Below are 15,078 nucleotides of genomic sequence, written 5' to 3'. Positions count from 1 at the left end.
GACCAAGTGGGATGAGAGAATTAAAAAATGGATATAACTTTTATAATACAATAAATAGTTACTGTAACTCAACTGCTGGAACCCTACTGTATTCCCTCCTCTTATATTAGGGCAAGTCTACACTACAAAATTAAGTTGACCCAAGTTATGTTGACGTACAGCCACCGCAATAATTAAATTGCTTTTGCATGTCCACACTATGCTCCTTGTGTTGGTGGTTTATGTCCTCACCAGGAACGCCTCCACCAATTTAACTGTCAGTATAGGGCACTGTAGGGTGGATTCTGAAATATGGCAACAGTCCATGTAAGCAAGGTATTGTCTATGCTGATACTGGGTCAACCTAACTACATTGACCTAAGTGCTACGCCTCTCATGGAATTGGAGTTAGTAAGGGTACGTCTACACTACGGGACTATTCTGAATTTGCATAAACCGGTTTTGTAAAACAGATTGTATAAAATCGAGTTCGCGCAGCCACACTAAACACATTAAATCAGTGGCGTGCGTCCACAGTCCGAGGCTAGCATCGACTTCTGGAGCGTTGCACTGTGGGTAGCTATTCCGTAGCTATCCCATAGTTCCCGCAGCCTCCCCCGCCCCTTGGAATTTCCAGGTTGAGATCCCAGTGCCTGATGGGGCAAAAATCATTGTCGCAGGTGGTTCTGGGTAAATGTCGTCAGCCACTCCTTCCTCTGGGAAAGCAACGGCAGACAAGCATTTCGCGCCTTTTTTCCCTGGATTGCCCTGGCAGATGCCATAGCATGGCAATCATGGAGCCTGTTTTGCCTTTTGTGACTGTCACCGTATGTGTACTAGATGCCGCTCACAGAGGCGATTCAGCAGCGCTACACAGCAGCATGCTTTTGCTTTTGCATGACAGCAGAGATGGTTACCAGCCATACTGCACCATCTACCAATCCATAAATTGGTAAAAAGATGATCATGGTTACCAGTCCTTTTGCACTGCACCATCTGTTGCTGTCATAAGTGCCCCTGGCTGCTCTTAGCCAGGGGTGCAAAAGCCAAAATTGGGAATGACTCCCTGAGTCAATCCCTCCTTTTTGGTATCTAAAAATAGAATCAGTCTTGCCTAGAATTTGGGCAAGTGTACTAGAGAACGACTGTATCATAGAACCAGAGAGCACAGCTGCTCTGTGTCAGATCCAGCAGAAATTATGAGCTGTATGCTATTCACAGGGGGTGCTCCTGCAACAACCCCACCTGTTGATTCCATTCTTCCCCCAGCCTTCCTGGGCTACTGTAGCATTGTCCCCCCACTTGTGTAATGAAGTAATAAAGAATGCAGGAATAAGACACAGTGACTTGTTAGTGAGAAATGAGTGGAAGGCAGCCTGCAGCTGCTATGATAGTCCAGACAGGACATTAAGAACTGTGGAGGAGAGGAGCCCAGCATTGCGCTGCTAGTCCAGGGGCAATTGAATCTTTTCTTTACACATGAAGGGTGGGGGCTGATGGAGCTCAGCCCCCTGTTGCTATGATGATGATGGTTATCAGCCATACTGCACCATCTGCCAGGAAAAATTAGGGCCAGGTGCCCTTGATTGACCTAACTGATGCTAGTCGGCATGGTTACCAGTCCTTTTGCACTGCCCCATGTGCCAATAGGCTGATGATGAGGACGGGTACCAGTCATATTGCACCATCAGCCACCCATGGCGGGGGGGGGAGCAAGGATGTTGGTGTTGAGTGCTGCAGCATCGCATCTATCTGCAGCATTCAGTAAAGATAGGGTGACATGTTAAAGAGTCAAGAGAGGATTTTTTTCCCTTTCACTTCTGGGGGTGGGTGGGGGAGTGCGTAAATTGCCGAGCTATGCCCTGACCCACCGCGGACACTGTGTTTGACCCTAGAAGCATTTGGAGCTCAGCCAAGAATGCAAATACTTTTCGGAGACTGCAGGAACTGTGGGATAGCTTGAGTCCTCCAGTCCATGAGCGTCCATTTGATTCTTTGGCTTTCCATTACGCTTGTCACGCAGCAGTGCGCTGAGCCCCTGCTATGGCGTCTGTCTGGAGATTTTTTAAAAATGATTTTGAATTTCGTCTTCTGTAATGGAGCGCTGATAGAACAGATTTGCCTGCCCTTACAGCAATCACGTCCGCATCGTCCATGCGGGAGCTCTTTCTTTATTTTGATTTTTTAACTGCATCGCCACACCTGCTGATCTGAGCTCCACGCTGGGCAAACAGGAAATATTCAAAAGTTCGCGGGGCTTTTCCTGTCTACCTGGCCACTGCATCTGAGTTCAGATTGCTGTCCAGAGTGGTCAGTGGTGCACTGTGGGATACCGCCCGAAGGCCAATACCGTCGATCTGCGGCCACACTAACCCTAATCCGATATGGTAATACCAATATTAGCGCTACTCCTCTCGTTAGGGAGGAGTACAGAAACTGGTTTAAAGAGCCCTTTATACCGATATAAAGGGCCTCTCAGTGTGGACGGGTGTGGCGTTAAATCGGTTTTACACTCCTAAAACCGGTTTAAACGCCTAGTGTAGACCAGGCCTAAGTCAGTGTTCTGGATGAGTTACATCAGTGGGAGCTACATTGTAGTGTAGACGTTTGCAGAGTAAGCTGCCTTATGTCAACCTAACTCTGTAGTGTAGACCAGGGCTTAGTATTAATAGATAAGATGACAGATATATAAGAAAATAACTTGCCCTGTCATAACTCCTCTGCTTGGCCCTAGCCTGATTTTCAGAAGGGTGAGGTACCTACTGAAGTCAATGGGAGCTGCAGGTGCTCAGCATCTTTAAAAATCAGGCCAGTTTTATTTATGTGCTTGTATATGGGTTTAGGAGACTAACTTCAGACAGGTTTAAATATTTTGTCCATAACTCCTGCTCTGCCCTGTCATCTCATTCATTTCCTCCCCCATTACTTATCCAACTACTGAGTTAAAAATCTACTCAGTAGTTGCTTAACTGGATGGAGAGGAATGCAAGTCTTTGACATAAAGAATTGAAATGACACTCTTTTATGATTTTACTTGCACAATTTTGATGTAATGGATTGTGACAGGTAGATTTGCAAGTGTAGATCTGGATCTTCAATTTGAAATATTAGAAGAGAGGAAACTTGGGATTATGATCCATCAGCCACGTTTTGGGCAGAACGCTTTTAAGAGGTTCTAAACAGACCAAGGTCACAAGAATCTGTTGATTCTGACAAAGAATTTAAACATGCAGAACTAGACATCATAACACCTCACATCACAAAAGAAGTGAAAGAGGCAATGAAAAAGTGAAAAGATGGAAAAGGTGCAGGTGAAGACCAAGTCACCAAGGAAATGTTGAAAGCTTGTGATGTTAAGATTGTTGATAAAATCACCAAACTATTCAACAAAAGATGAGATGAGGAAAAGCCTCCAGAACAATGGGAAAAGGGCATTATAGTCAAAATACCAAAGAAAGGTAACCTAAGCGACTGCAATAACTAGAAAGATGTTACACTTCTTTTGGTGATTGGCAACGTCTGCTACAGTAGCACCTTACGCAGAATAAAGGAAGCAGTTGAGGCAAAGCACGGGGAATAGCAGACTGGATTTTGACCTAGAGGATTATGCATCAACCATATTTTCACTTTACAAATAATTGTCAAAGAGAGCATTGAATGGCAAAACCTACTCATTGTAAACTTCATAGATTTTAAGAAAGCCTTGTACAGCCCCTTTGTGATTCACTCTTGAACATCTCAAAATGGCTATGGTGTGCCAAGAAAAATAATTCACCTCAAGGCTTTTTATGTCAAAGTGAAACTTGCACAGTTAAAGCAAATGCGGATATGAGTGAATGGTTTAACATAGGTGTCAAACAAAGATGCATTCGGTCACCTTTCTGTTTGGCATTGACACTGACTGCATTAGGAGAAAAGGTGTAGATGGATACAATGCAGGAATCACATGTCTTAACAGTACTCTAGAGCATTTGGAGAAATGTAATTCTGTTTTGAGGAGGATTAAGCTTGTTAGACATTTGGTTTAGTTCCAATTGGAAACACACCAAAAATTTTGAAATTTGCCAAAAGACAAAACCCTGGGGTCTGCAACTCTGCGGCAGTCTACCTTGCTGGCTCCCTGGAGCCATGGACCCTAGAAGTCCTAGGATCCTGAATTTGGGATCAGCCCACCTGGTTGGTTGTCCCCAAACTGCAGCCTCTGGATTCCCTAAGTAACGAATGCCTGAAGCCCTGGAGTCCCAAGCCCCAGTCCACCTAGCTATCTGCAGTGTGGCCATAGACCCTGGAAGCCCTAGGGTCCCCTGCCCTGGGGTGGTCCATACAGTAGGTGGCCCCAGAACCACAGAGCCTAAAAGCCCCAGCAGTTTGCCAGGCAGGCTGCTGAAGAGCAGAGTGGGTGAGCTGGCAGGAAACCAAGCAGGTTTCCATTGAAATAAGATGAGCTAATCAGTTTTATATAGAGCCACTCAAATTCATATGGTGATGAATGGAAGTTGACTTGTGTCACAGGTCTAGTTGAGTGCCCCCTCCTGACTGCTCACCAGACCACTGTGATGGGACTCAACTGCTGGATCCCAGGTGTTTTAAGCATCTGGAATCTGAATAGAGCCTTGGCACTGTCCTTATCTTAGGACTTCTGGATGCCCTTTCAGGATGCAGATCTTCTAACTGGCACCCTCTCCTGAGAACTGCAACCACATGGTCTTCTGCCCAGCTCCAGGAACTAGTGATGAGTCCTCAGATTGCCATGATAGGTTAAACATACCTTCTCACAGCATTCCACCTGAAGGTGTGAGCCTTCTGAGTTACCTCTTCAGGGCACCTGCTAAGGTGTAGCACATAACACATAGAGACTTTGCACAGGATTCTAACACATTATTGCTCTTCCTTGAATAGGATGAGACATACACAAAGATCTATACAAAAAGAACGAATCCTATACTCATTTCCCTGCCTCAGTTTCCTCGCTGCTCCAGACTATTCTTTGGGCAAGAGGCAAGGTCGTCTGGGGCCCTCCAGAATCCTTCTGCTCCACTGCATAGCTTGGGTTTGTTCCTCTCTTCTGACCATGGAGGGTCCCTTCCCCTCTTCTGCCCAAACTTTCAGTATGTCTCTCTGAAGGCTTGTCTTCACATACAGTGCTATAGCAGCTGTGTAGCACAATGGGAGAGCTTCTCCCATTGGTGTAATCAATCCACCTCCCCGAGAGGCGGTAGCTACGTTGGCAGGAGAAGCTCTCCCACTGACATAGCACTGTCTACATGGTGGGTTAGGTCAGGATAACTACGTTGCTCGGGTGTGGATTTTTCACACCCGAGTGACATAGTTATACCAATATGAGTCTGTGGTGTAGATCTGGCCTGCGTCTCCCTAGGTGACATGTTCCACCATCAACACCACTGTCTTTCTGTCTTGCCAATTTCCAGGCTCTCCCCTTCCCACCCCCCTTCAGACAAGAGAAGAAAGTATCTTCTCCCAGCTCACATGAATCCATTGTCCCATGTGGCTTTACTCTGAGTAGATGGTCTTTGAGTACTAATGACCCACCATTGTCTCTGATCTGGGATGTACATGCTTAAGGCTTGTTAGCAATGGTGGATACATATAGAAAGAAGGGCACTCATGATGCAGCAATTTTCATGACAGCATCTTCATAATATCAACCAGCATCCATGAGTCATATGTTAGTCACAGGTATTTTTAGTAAAAGTCTTGGACAGGTCACAGGCAGCAAACGAAAATTCATGGCCCATGACCTGTCCATGTCTTTTACTATATACCCCTGACTAAACCTTGGGTGTTGGGGTGGCTCGGGGGGGCGGGGGCACAGCCTTGAGGGCGCCTTGGGTACTGGGGGGCAGCGCGGGTACTGGGGGTGTGTGGCCCAGGGGGCATCACGGGTGCTCAGGGTGGCGCAATCTGGGGGGGTGCTGGGGATGCTGGGCGGGGGACCTAGGGGGTTACTGGGGCTGGGGCAGGTTCCCTACCCGGCTCCTGGGAAGCAGCAACCTCCAGCTCCTAGCTCCATGCACTGCCTCCACTCCGCCCCAAGCCCCGGTTCTGCAGCTCTCATTGGCTGGTAACCATGGCCAATGGGAGCTGTGGGGGCGATGCCTGTGGGTGGAGGCAGCATGTGCAACTAGGAGCTGAGAGAGGGGAGTTCTGTTGCCATTCTGGGGATCCTCCGCCCAGGTAAGCACCACCCTGGAACCCAATCCCGAGCCCTGAGCCCCTCCACACCCAAATTCCTGCTGCTGGGGGACGGGGGAGCCCGAGACTGTCCCAGCAGCAGCCGGTGCGACTGGCCCAGGGGCTGCCCGAGCTGCTCAAGCGGCTCCCAGGCCAGCTGCACCCCCCCGCTGCAGAGGTCATGGAGGTTGCGGAAAGTCACAGAATCCATGACTTCTGTGACAAACATGGAGCCTTAGTCGTATGTACATAGGTTTCCCAAATCACCACAGCAAGTAAAGCAGGTGGCTCTACTTTCCTGTGCCAGCAAAATGATACTAAAACCATTGCTATTTCATTGGAAGAGATAACTTTGGTGAGGCAAAGAAAGATTATAATGCAAAGAGATAGTTGGAGGAGTAAGTGTATCACAATTCAGTAAAGTTGGAGACTACAGTTACCTAAAAAGGGCTCTTATACCAAAGAGCAAATAAGCTCTTCCAAAGAAAAATCCTGCTACCATACTCTTTGTATATAGCCTTCAAGCTAGAAACAATACTCTAAAAATACATCTGCTGATGAGGTCAGCAGCACCATCCCCTGAGAGGGTCATAAGGACGGGAACGAAATAATAATGCAGAATCAGAAAGAAATGGTTGCAGCACTGGAAAAATGCCAAGATCTTTTGTTGATATTTTCAGCTTTCCTGACCCCATCAAGATGAGATCTCTGTTCTGTTGCTAAGGCACCAAGAGCAGCTGCGTGCTCTCTACAATAAAACATTATTATGTCAGACAAGGGAACAAATCTTATTTTAAAATAAAAATGTATTGGGGAAAAACAGTTTAACTGCTATTAAGCAAAAACATTTTGAATTTTTTAAAATATTTGTAGGAATATTGTTTCCCGGGTTAAGACAAAGATTTAGTTTTATTCTGGATAATGATGACTAATGAATTCCTCATTAGACAATTATGTCTGTATTTGTATGTGTGGGTGGGATTGGGATGTCCAAACTGAAAGCATGGAACCATGTTTAGCCCATATGTGGCTAGAAACCTTGATTTGTGCCTGGCTCATAACCTGTTTTCTGAGTAATCCAGCCAGAGTCCCTTATGAGAAAGGAAATTGTGGCACTTCAGAGCCCTTTCCACATACAGTAGGATCCTTCACAAGAGCTGTGCTCCTAGATGTTTCCAAAGAGTAGTAAAAGAGGCAGTATTGCTCCGGTGAAGTCGAGTGTTTCCAAGAAGAGTGAAGAAGGGAGTCTGCTTAAAAACTCTGATTGCTTTAAAGTACAAAGGGCTCCATGAGTGTGAGGGGTTGTCTGCAAGTTTATACACAGGCATAACCTCCTTTACAACTACCCTGAGGCAGTAAACAGCAGGGGAAGAAATAACCTCTGACAGTTCAGGATCTAAGGAAATTCAATCTGCAGAATCATTCAGTTTTATGGGTGAGTGAATCCAAACTATCATCTGTTTAAGTGTGATAGCCTATATAAAGGCTCAAAAGAAAAAATAAACTGGGCTTTTCACTTCTGCCACTTTTACTTTTTTCTTCTAGGGCAAAAGCTGTCAATGCGTGTTGGGTTTGCACAGCCTAGTAAAGCTGTTTGCACAGCCTAGTCCAGGGGGCAGCAACCTTTCAGAAGTGGTGTGCCAAGGCTTCATTTCTGCACTCTCATTTAAGGTTCTGCGTGCCCGTAAGACGTTTTAATGTTTTGAGAAGGTCTCTTTCTATAAGTCTATAATATATAACTAAACTATTGTTGTATGTAAAGTAAATAAGGTTTTTAAAATGTTTAAGAAACTTCATTTAAAATTAAATTAAAATGCAGAGCCCCCCGGACCGGTGGCCAGGACCCAGGCAGTGTGAGTGCCACTGAAAATCAGCTCACGTGCCGCCTTCAGCACCTGTGCCATAAGTTGCATATCCCTGGCCTAGTGTGTGTCTGGGGCCCAGTCCTACTCCTGAGGTCAGCCCTTTTCCCATGGTCTGAGACAACAACCTGACCTTACTGATCCTAGTTTTCAAGAGGAAAGGCACAACATCATTTTCTTCACTAAAAAGACACAGATGAGGCTAAAGCATTTCACCACCCAATGAAATTGGGGTTACTATTTTGGGGGGTTACACCCTGGATTTTCTTTATCCTAATGAGACGACGCTGCTCGTGAGAGCTCAAAGGATACCCTAGCAAGGAACTGACTGGCAGATTCGAAAACAGGCGTTTTTAAGTCTGGGTATTTGCCCTTGGGTTTATGTGTTTGTTTCATTTTTTTTGTTGGGTTTGGCGGGGGGGTTAAACTCACTGAATCCTATTGGTTAGCTAAGCAGAACTAACAATGTTAATAAAAAACAGGCAATTATTGTGCATCTCATACCACTGATATTTCCTATTATTCAGAACAAGAGGCTAAAAGTATCCCTGGCATAACACACTGACTTCAATGGAGTTACAGAAAGGATAAATTTGGTCCAAGAGATTTTTGTTTGTTTAGTCACTGCTTTTTAGCACAAAACTATTTTATTTAGAAACATAAAATGTATTTCCAGCAACACCAAAATTAGGCTAGTTTGAAGCTTCTGCTAAAAGAGTTATGTATTCTTTATATTGCTCTGATAGAAGTAGTCTTTAGAAAACAGTTTTATTTGAACCGATAATTATTTTACATTAGAGGAACAAGGCTGTGTTTGTTTGAAAATCCAGTGTTCCCATTATTGGGACTAATGAAAGCTAATTACACTGTTTTCAATATTTCCTACTTTCATTAAAAATCATCAGCGAGTAGTTTTATTTTAAAAGATTTTTTAGAATTTGTTTTCTAACAAATTATTTGTTACATATGAAATTGAGTGATAATTTGAATATACGTTTTCTTCAGCTGCCTGAAAGAAAGAAAGAAAAAAATAAACCACGCCCACTAGAAGATTGTTCTTTGTAGATGGCCATCTGTAGAGCAACTGTATAACTGATCCTGCAAACACCCTACATGTGTTTAAGCACATAAGAGTCACTTTGAAGTCAGTGGAACTACTCACACGCTTACAATTAAGTATGTGCATAAATGTTTGTAGGATCAGGGCTATAGTTTGTAACTGCTAATATTCTGAAATGGTTGGGTGATCCCACTGCAAGTTTGAAGACTACAGTCTTCTGGCTAGGATACAAATCACAAGGGCAATTGGTCCTTCTGCTTCAAGGTATAAGATAATCATCAACTGTTCAGTGTGAAATTTTCCATTTGGGGTGTAGTATTGGTAGTATTGCATAATTAGGCGCCCTGGACTCGGACTAATGCCCATTAAAATCAATGGGAGTCTAATGCCCATTAAATCAATGGGAGTCTTTCCATTTTCTTCAATGGTCATTGAATTAGGGGGCTGGGCTGTAAGGAAGGGATGACGCTTTCCTCTGAAGCATCTGATGCTGGCCACTGTTAGAGACAGGATACCAGACAAAGCTAGATGGCCAATTGCTAAATTCTTTAGTTAGACAATTTATGGAAATCATTGAAAAACATTCTAATTGGAAGCAGCTCTGCTTCTACAGCATAGCATTTCTCCTCCACTCTAAATTGATTGATTTATTTTTTGAGGCATTTAGCAGAAAACAAGATCTTTGTTTTTAAAATTCCACTGCTCTTGTTTCTTATTCCCTCCTGCAATTCATAATCCAGTGTTTGTGAGAGACATTATAATTGGCTACTCTGAAGGCACTTTGGGTTTTTTTTTAAAAAAAGAGGTAGTCATTAATAATAGAGAATGTATAGTTACAGGACTAAAACAAGCACAACTCTGATAACACACTTTATGAAGAGAATCTCTTTCAATGCTTCCAAATAGGAAAATATCCATGTGACAAAAGACCACCTCCAAAGGTGTTGCAAACAATTTTTGCAAACAGGAGGATAGTGCAAATTGGCAAAGCAAGTAAAAGTGGATATTAATGGAATCTGAAAAAGTACTGTAAATATTAACAAAACTCCAAAATGGGCTGAATCCACCCCAGGTGAGGTCAGCAATTATAGTGCTTCAATAATTCCTTTATGTACCTAATCACTATGGCCCAAAATACATGCATAGGTAAAAATACATTGGCAATGAGTGGGGTGTTCCCTGTGCAAAAGGCTTGGTCTACACTGCCGACTTAAATCAGTATTGCTACATTGTTATGGAGTGTGGAAAATCTACGCCCCTGAGCAACTCAGTTATATGGACTAAACTCCTAGTGTAGACAGCACTGTGTTGACAGGAGGGCTTTTGTTGTTCATGATTCCCACCCTCTACTCTCAGTAAGTGGCATTATTAAGGATATACGAACAGGTTCAGTTGAAATACAATCTGCCCTGGATCTTTGGCTAGAACTCCAACCAAACCACATCTGAAGCAGTTTGGATAAATATTTCCCTTCTATGCTTCCTGATTCTGGGCAGGGACCAGAAGTGGACGTTTGAATTCCTCAAAAAAATCATTCTTGTGAAACTTCTGATATGACTGGAAAGTCGGCATATTGGAAACATTGTCTGAAAAGTCTGACTTCCTGGGCAGCTGTTTTGTAGACCAGAGAGTTTGGGATATTTTGGATAAGTTTTTGGGGGATCCAAACTGAAATGAGCCAGATGTACTTTTTCATACTTACCCATATGTTGGCATTATGTAGCTCTGCCGTCAACTTTTCAGAACTAAAGCTGAAATTCAGTTGATATTTTTCTAATATGATGCTCCAAATTTTCTTCCTGTAGCAGATGCTGAGCTCCTGCTACCCCGTGCTAATGATATCATTTCTTTAAACAGGGGAATAATCTCAAGGTTAACACTAATTCATAACTCTGCTAAATGTTTATTGAGCAGTGTGAAAATAGCCATGAATCCCTTTCTTCACTTGTGGTTGAATTTAAGATTGATTTTCAAACTCTTACACTGTACTAATAAGGCATGAGTTGGATTGCCTCTGTGAAAAGGTGTCTGATGTAGTTCCTGAAGACTTGATAAAACTAGCCTACGCCATGTTTCTATGTAGTACAGTGTGCTCAACACTGTGGGGCCGGGATACCTTTAGTCTTATTCATGATATGCCAATGACTTTCTTGCTAGAGGCTATCAGTCACTCTGCCTCCTATGCCCTGTACAAATCGAAATTACATCTGTTGATATGCTAGCTCACTCTATTTTCCCAAGCATATAAACAGACTTAATTTCAATTTTTACAGGGCAAAAGAGTCAGATTGCTTGATATCCTCTGGCAAGAAAATTATTGGCATATCATAAATAACCTCCCCCCCTAATGTTCAGCATACTATATTGCATAGAAACATGTGGCACTACGGTCCAAATTCTGCTCTACTGTGAGTGGACGTAGCACCAATTAAGCTATGTTTTCCATTTTTTATAAAAGGTGGTAATTACTTATTTCATTTAATTATTCCTCTTATTTGTTTCTTTTGATTTGTAATACACATTAATACACATCCATCTCAGGCTCTGAGCATCTTGCTATTACTTAAAATGACAGAATTTGCATAATCTACATCTTAATCAACTTTATTTTTGTATTAAGGAAAGCATCAAAGCCAAGAAAGAACAAATATAAAGTCTGCCATGAATATATCTCAATCTCTAACAACAGCCACCTTTGCATCCGGACTACTTGCATCCGAAGAAGTGGGTATTGACCCATGAAAGCTCATGCTGCAAAACGTCTGTTAGTCTATAAGGTGCCACAGGATTCTTTGCTGCTTCAACAGACACCTTGACTTGCCTCACAGCACTGCCTCCAGCAGAGATAGTTCTCACTTTTAAAGGTGCAGTACACAGAAACAGTCTAATAATAGTTATATACACCACTGAAGTCAATGGAGTTCCACCCATTCACACCTGGGCAGAATTTAACCCTTTATCTTTATGTGTGTCTTCTGAGATTTAATTTCTTGCATACATCAAACCATGTTAGGTCAACTGACATAAAAATGTATTTTTAAAATGTTTGAATGTATCTTACAGTTATTTAAACCTTTAAAATATATGTATCTTGGGCATTTCCAATGCAACCATCATTTTGCTAGCTAGGTGCCAAGAATGGTCTGTATTATAAATGCTATATTATTTCAAATCATTACTTTATGTTATGACTTTTGTGATAGCATACACCCTTTCTTTCTCTTCAGCGTAAAGGGAATTTGGCTTGTCTGTCCAGCATGCCATCCTGAGTACATGCAGGATGTTTTCATCTCTAGATGTCTCTAGGCAGGCAGTTCAATGTACAGGGGCAACTTGCATGTACAGTAACTCCTCACTTAACGTTTTACTTATGTTCCTGAAAAATGCGACTTTAAGTGAAACGATGATAAGTGAATCCAATTTTCCCATAAGAATGAATGTAAACCCAGGAGGGAGGGGGTTAGGTTCCAGGGAATTTTTTTTTTGCCATACAGTACAGTACAGTACTATAGTTGGGAGGTGCTCCCACCTTACCCCACACAGGCACAGCCCACTGGCACTGGACACAATGAGGCAGGCAAGGAGACTGAAGGTGCTGTAGGCTAGAAGAAGCATGTTGTGCAGCAGCAGCGGCAGCTTCCCCTACTCTGCAAGCACGAGGGGCGGGGGGATCAACCTTTGGCCCGCCCATGCCACCCCTTCCCCCAAGCCCCTACCCTTAACCCGCTTCTTCTTCCCCCCTGCCTCCTTCCCCTTTACTCCGCATGCTGCATCCTCGCTCCTCCCCCCACTCTCCTCCCTCCCCTGCCCATGGCAATCAGCTGGCTTGCAGCGTTCAGGGGGCAGGAGGGAGGGGAGAGGAGCCAGGACATGACACACAGGCTCCCCTTCCCTCCCCTGCCTCCTGAACACCGCAAGCCAGCTGATTGCCATGGACAGGAGGCAGGGGAGGAGGGGGGAGGTGCGCTGCATCCTCACTCCTCCCCCCTCCCTCCTGCCCGTGGCAATCAGCTGGCTTTCAACTTTCAGGGGGCAGGAGGGAGGGGGGAGGAGCAAGGACTCGGCATGCAGGCTCCCCCCTCCCTCCCCTGCCTCCTGCCCACAGCAATCAGCTGGTTTGCGGCGTTTGGGAGGCAGGGGAGGGACGGGGAGTCTGCGCACTGAGTCCTCGCTCCTCCCCCCTCCCTCCTGAAAACCGCAAGCCAGCTGATTGCCGCGGGCAGGAGCAGGGCTGCCCGAGGATTCAGGGGGCCTGGGGCAAAGCAATTTCGGGGTCCCCTTCCATAAAAAAAAATTGCAATACTATATTCTCATGGGGGCCCCTGCGGGGCCTGGGCAAATTGCCCCACTTGCTCCCCCCACGGGCGGCCCTGGGAAAAATAAACCTTCTGCATCTCGGCACAAACCCAGTTTTGAGAGAACTTCTTTACAAGGTATCACTGGTTCTCAGAATCAGCTAGTGCTAAAAGGCACTAAAGCTCATTAAAAGGGTTGGACAAATATTTTCCGTCAAAACTTTTTCTGGATCGAAAACTAGGAGTTTTTAAAAAGCAGAAAAAATCATGGACAATGTCTGCTTTCCTTCAAAATTTGTTGTGGTTTTTTTAATTGAAAAGCTGAAATTAGTCTGCCAAAACCTGAATATGGTTTGGGGTTTCAGAAGTGTGTGGCCAAATATTTGCTGCTTGCTGTTTTTGACTGTTTAAAGAAACAATAAAAAATTCTGCTTAAAAAAATCCAAAAATTTTGAACCACCTCAGCTTGTGACCAAACGCCTGAGCCCATTCAGTCAGAGATTTTTCCAGGTTTCTGATACTCTGCTGGCTTCCTTGACTCATATCTGTCTCCATAACTTTGGGTTCATTTAGGTTAGAACATAAGAACAGCCACACTGGGTCAAACCAAAGGTCCATCCAGCCCAGTATCCTGTCCACTGACAATGGCCAATGCCAAGTTCCCCAGGAGTGAACCTAACAGGTAATGATCAAGTGATCTCTCCCCTGCCATCCATCTCCACCCTCTAACAAACAGAGGCTAGGGACACCATTCATTACCCATCCTGGCTAATAGCCATTAATGGACTTAACCTCCATGCATTTATCTGTTTCCTAGAGACTGGCTCCATGGGGTCCCTCACAAACTGGAGACGGTTACTGTGCGTTTGTCTTTAGTATAGCTTATGTACATACTCCACAAACTGAGCATTTGAGATTGTTCCAGAATCTGGGATGAGCCTATGTTGTGAAAACTGATGTGCTCAAAATAGCACATGCATGTGAATGGACAGAGGGTGCTAAAATTAAATTAACCCAGGGGTTCTCAAACTGGGGGTTGGGACCCCTCAGGGGTCACAAGGTTATTACTGGGGGCCGTGAGCTGTCAGCCTCCACCTCAAACCTCGCTTTGCCTCCAGCATTTATAATAATATATAAAAAAGTGTTTTCAATTTATAGGGGGGGTCACACTCAGAGGTTTGCTATGTGAAAGGGGTCACCAGGACACAAGTTTGAGAACCACTGAATTAACCCCTCTGAAGCCTCAGGGAATGCAAGGGACGGGTCTCCCTTGGTAGGGTTGGGAAGGAGGTAGGTGGTGCAGGATATTGCTCTTCTCATGTGATCCCTCCCCCAGTGGCTAATTTTAAATGAAGCTACCCTCCCCTGACATGAATCTCCTTTTGGCACTGAAATTAAATATAGACTATAACTTGGCATTTGAGAAGTGAAAGGGATGGTGGCCCTAATGGAAAAGCTAACAGCTTGGCTCTTCTGCAAGCCTCAAACTGCTGAATGAGCTTTTGGGTAGGGAAGGCTGTGCCTCCCCAAACAGCCTGGCCCTGCCCCCTATCCAACTCCCACCCACTTCCTGCCCCCAACTGCCTGCCCCCCTCAGAATCCCTGACCCATCCTGCTTCTTGCCCCCTCACCGTCCCCCAGAGACCCTACCCCCAACCACCACCCCGGGACCCCATCCCTGCTCCCTGTC

This window comes from Mauremys reevesii, linkage group 1, assembly GCF_016161935.1.
Source record: "Mauremys reevesii isolate NIE-2019 linkage group 1, ASM1616193v1, whole genome shotgun sequence".
In the NCBI taxonomy this organism is placed as follows: Eukaryota; Metazoa; Chordata; order Testudines; family Geoemydidae; genus Mauremys; species Mauremys reevesii.
This window is presented reverse-complemented; position numbering follows the sequence as displayed.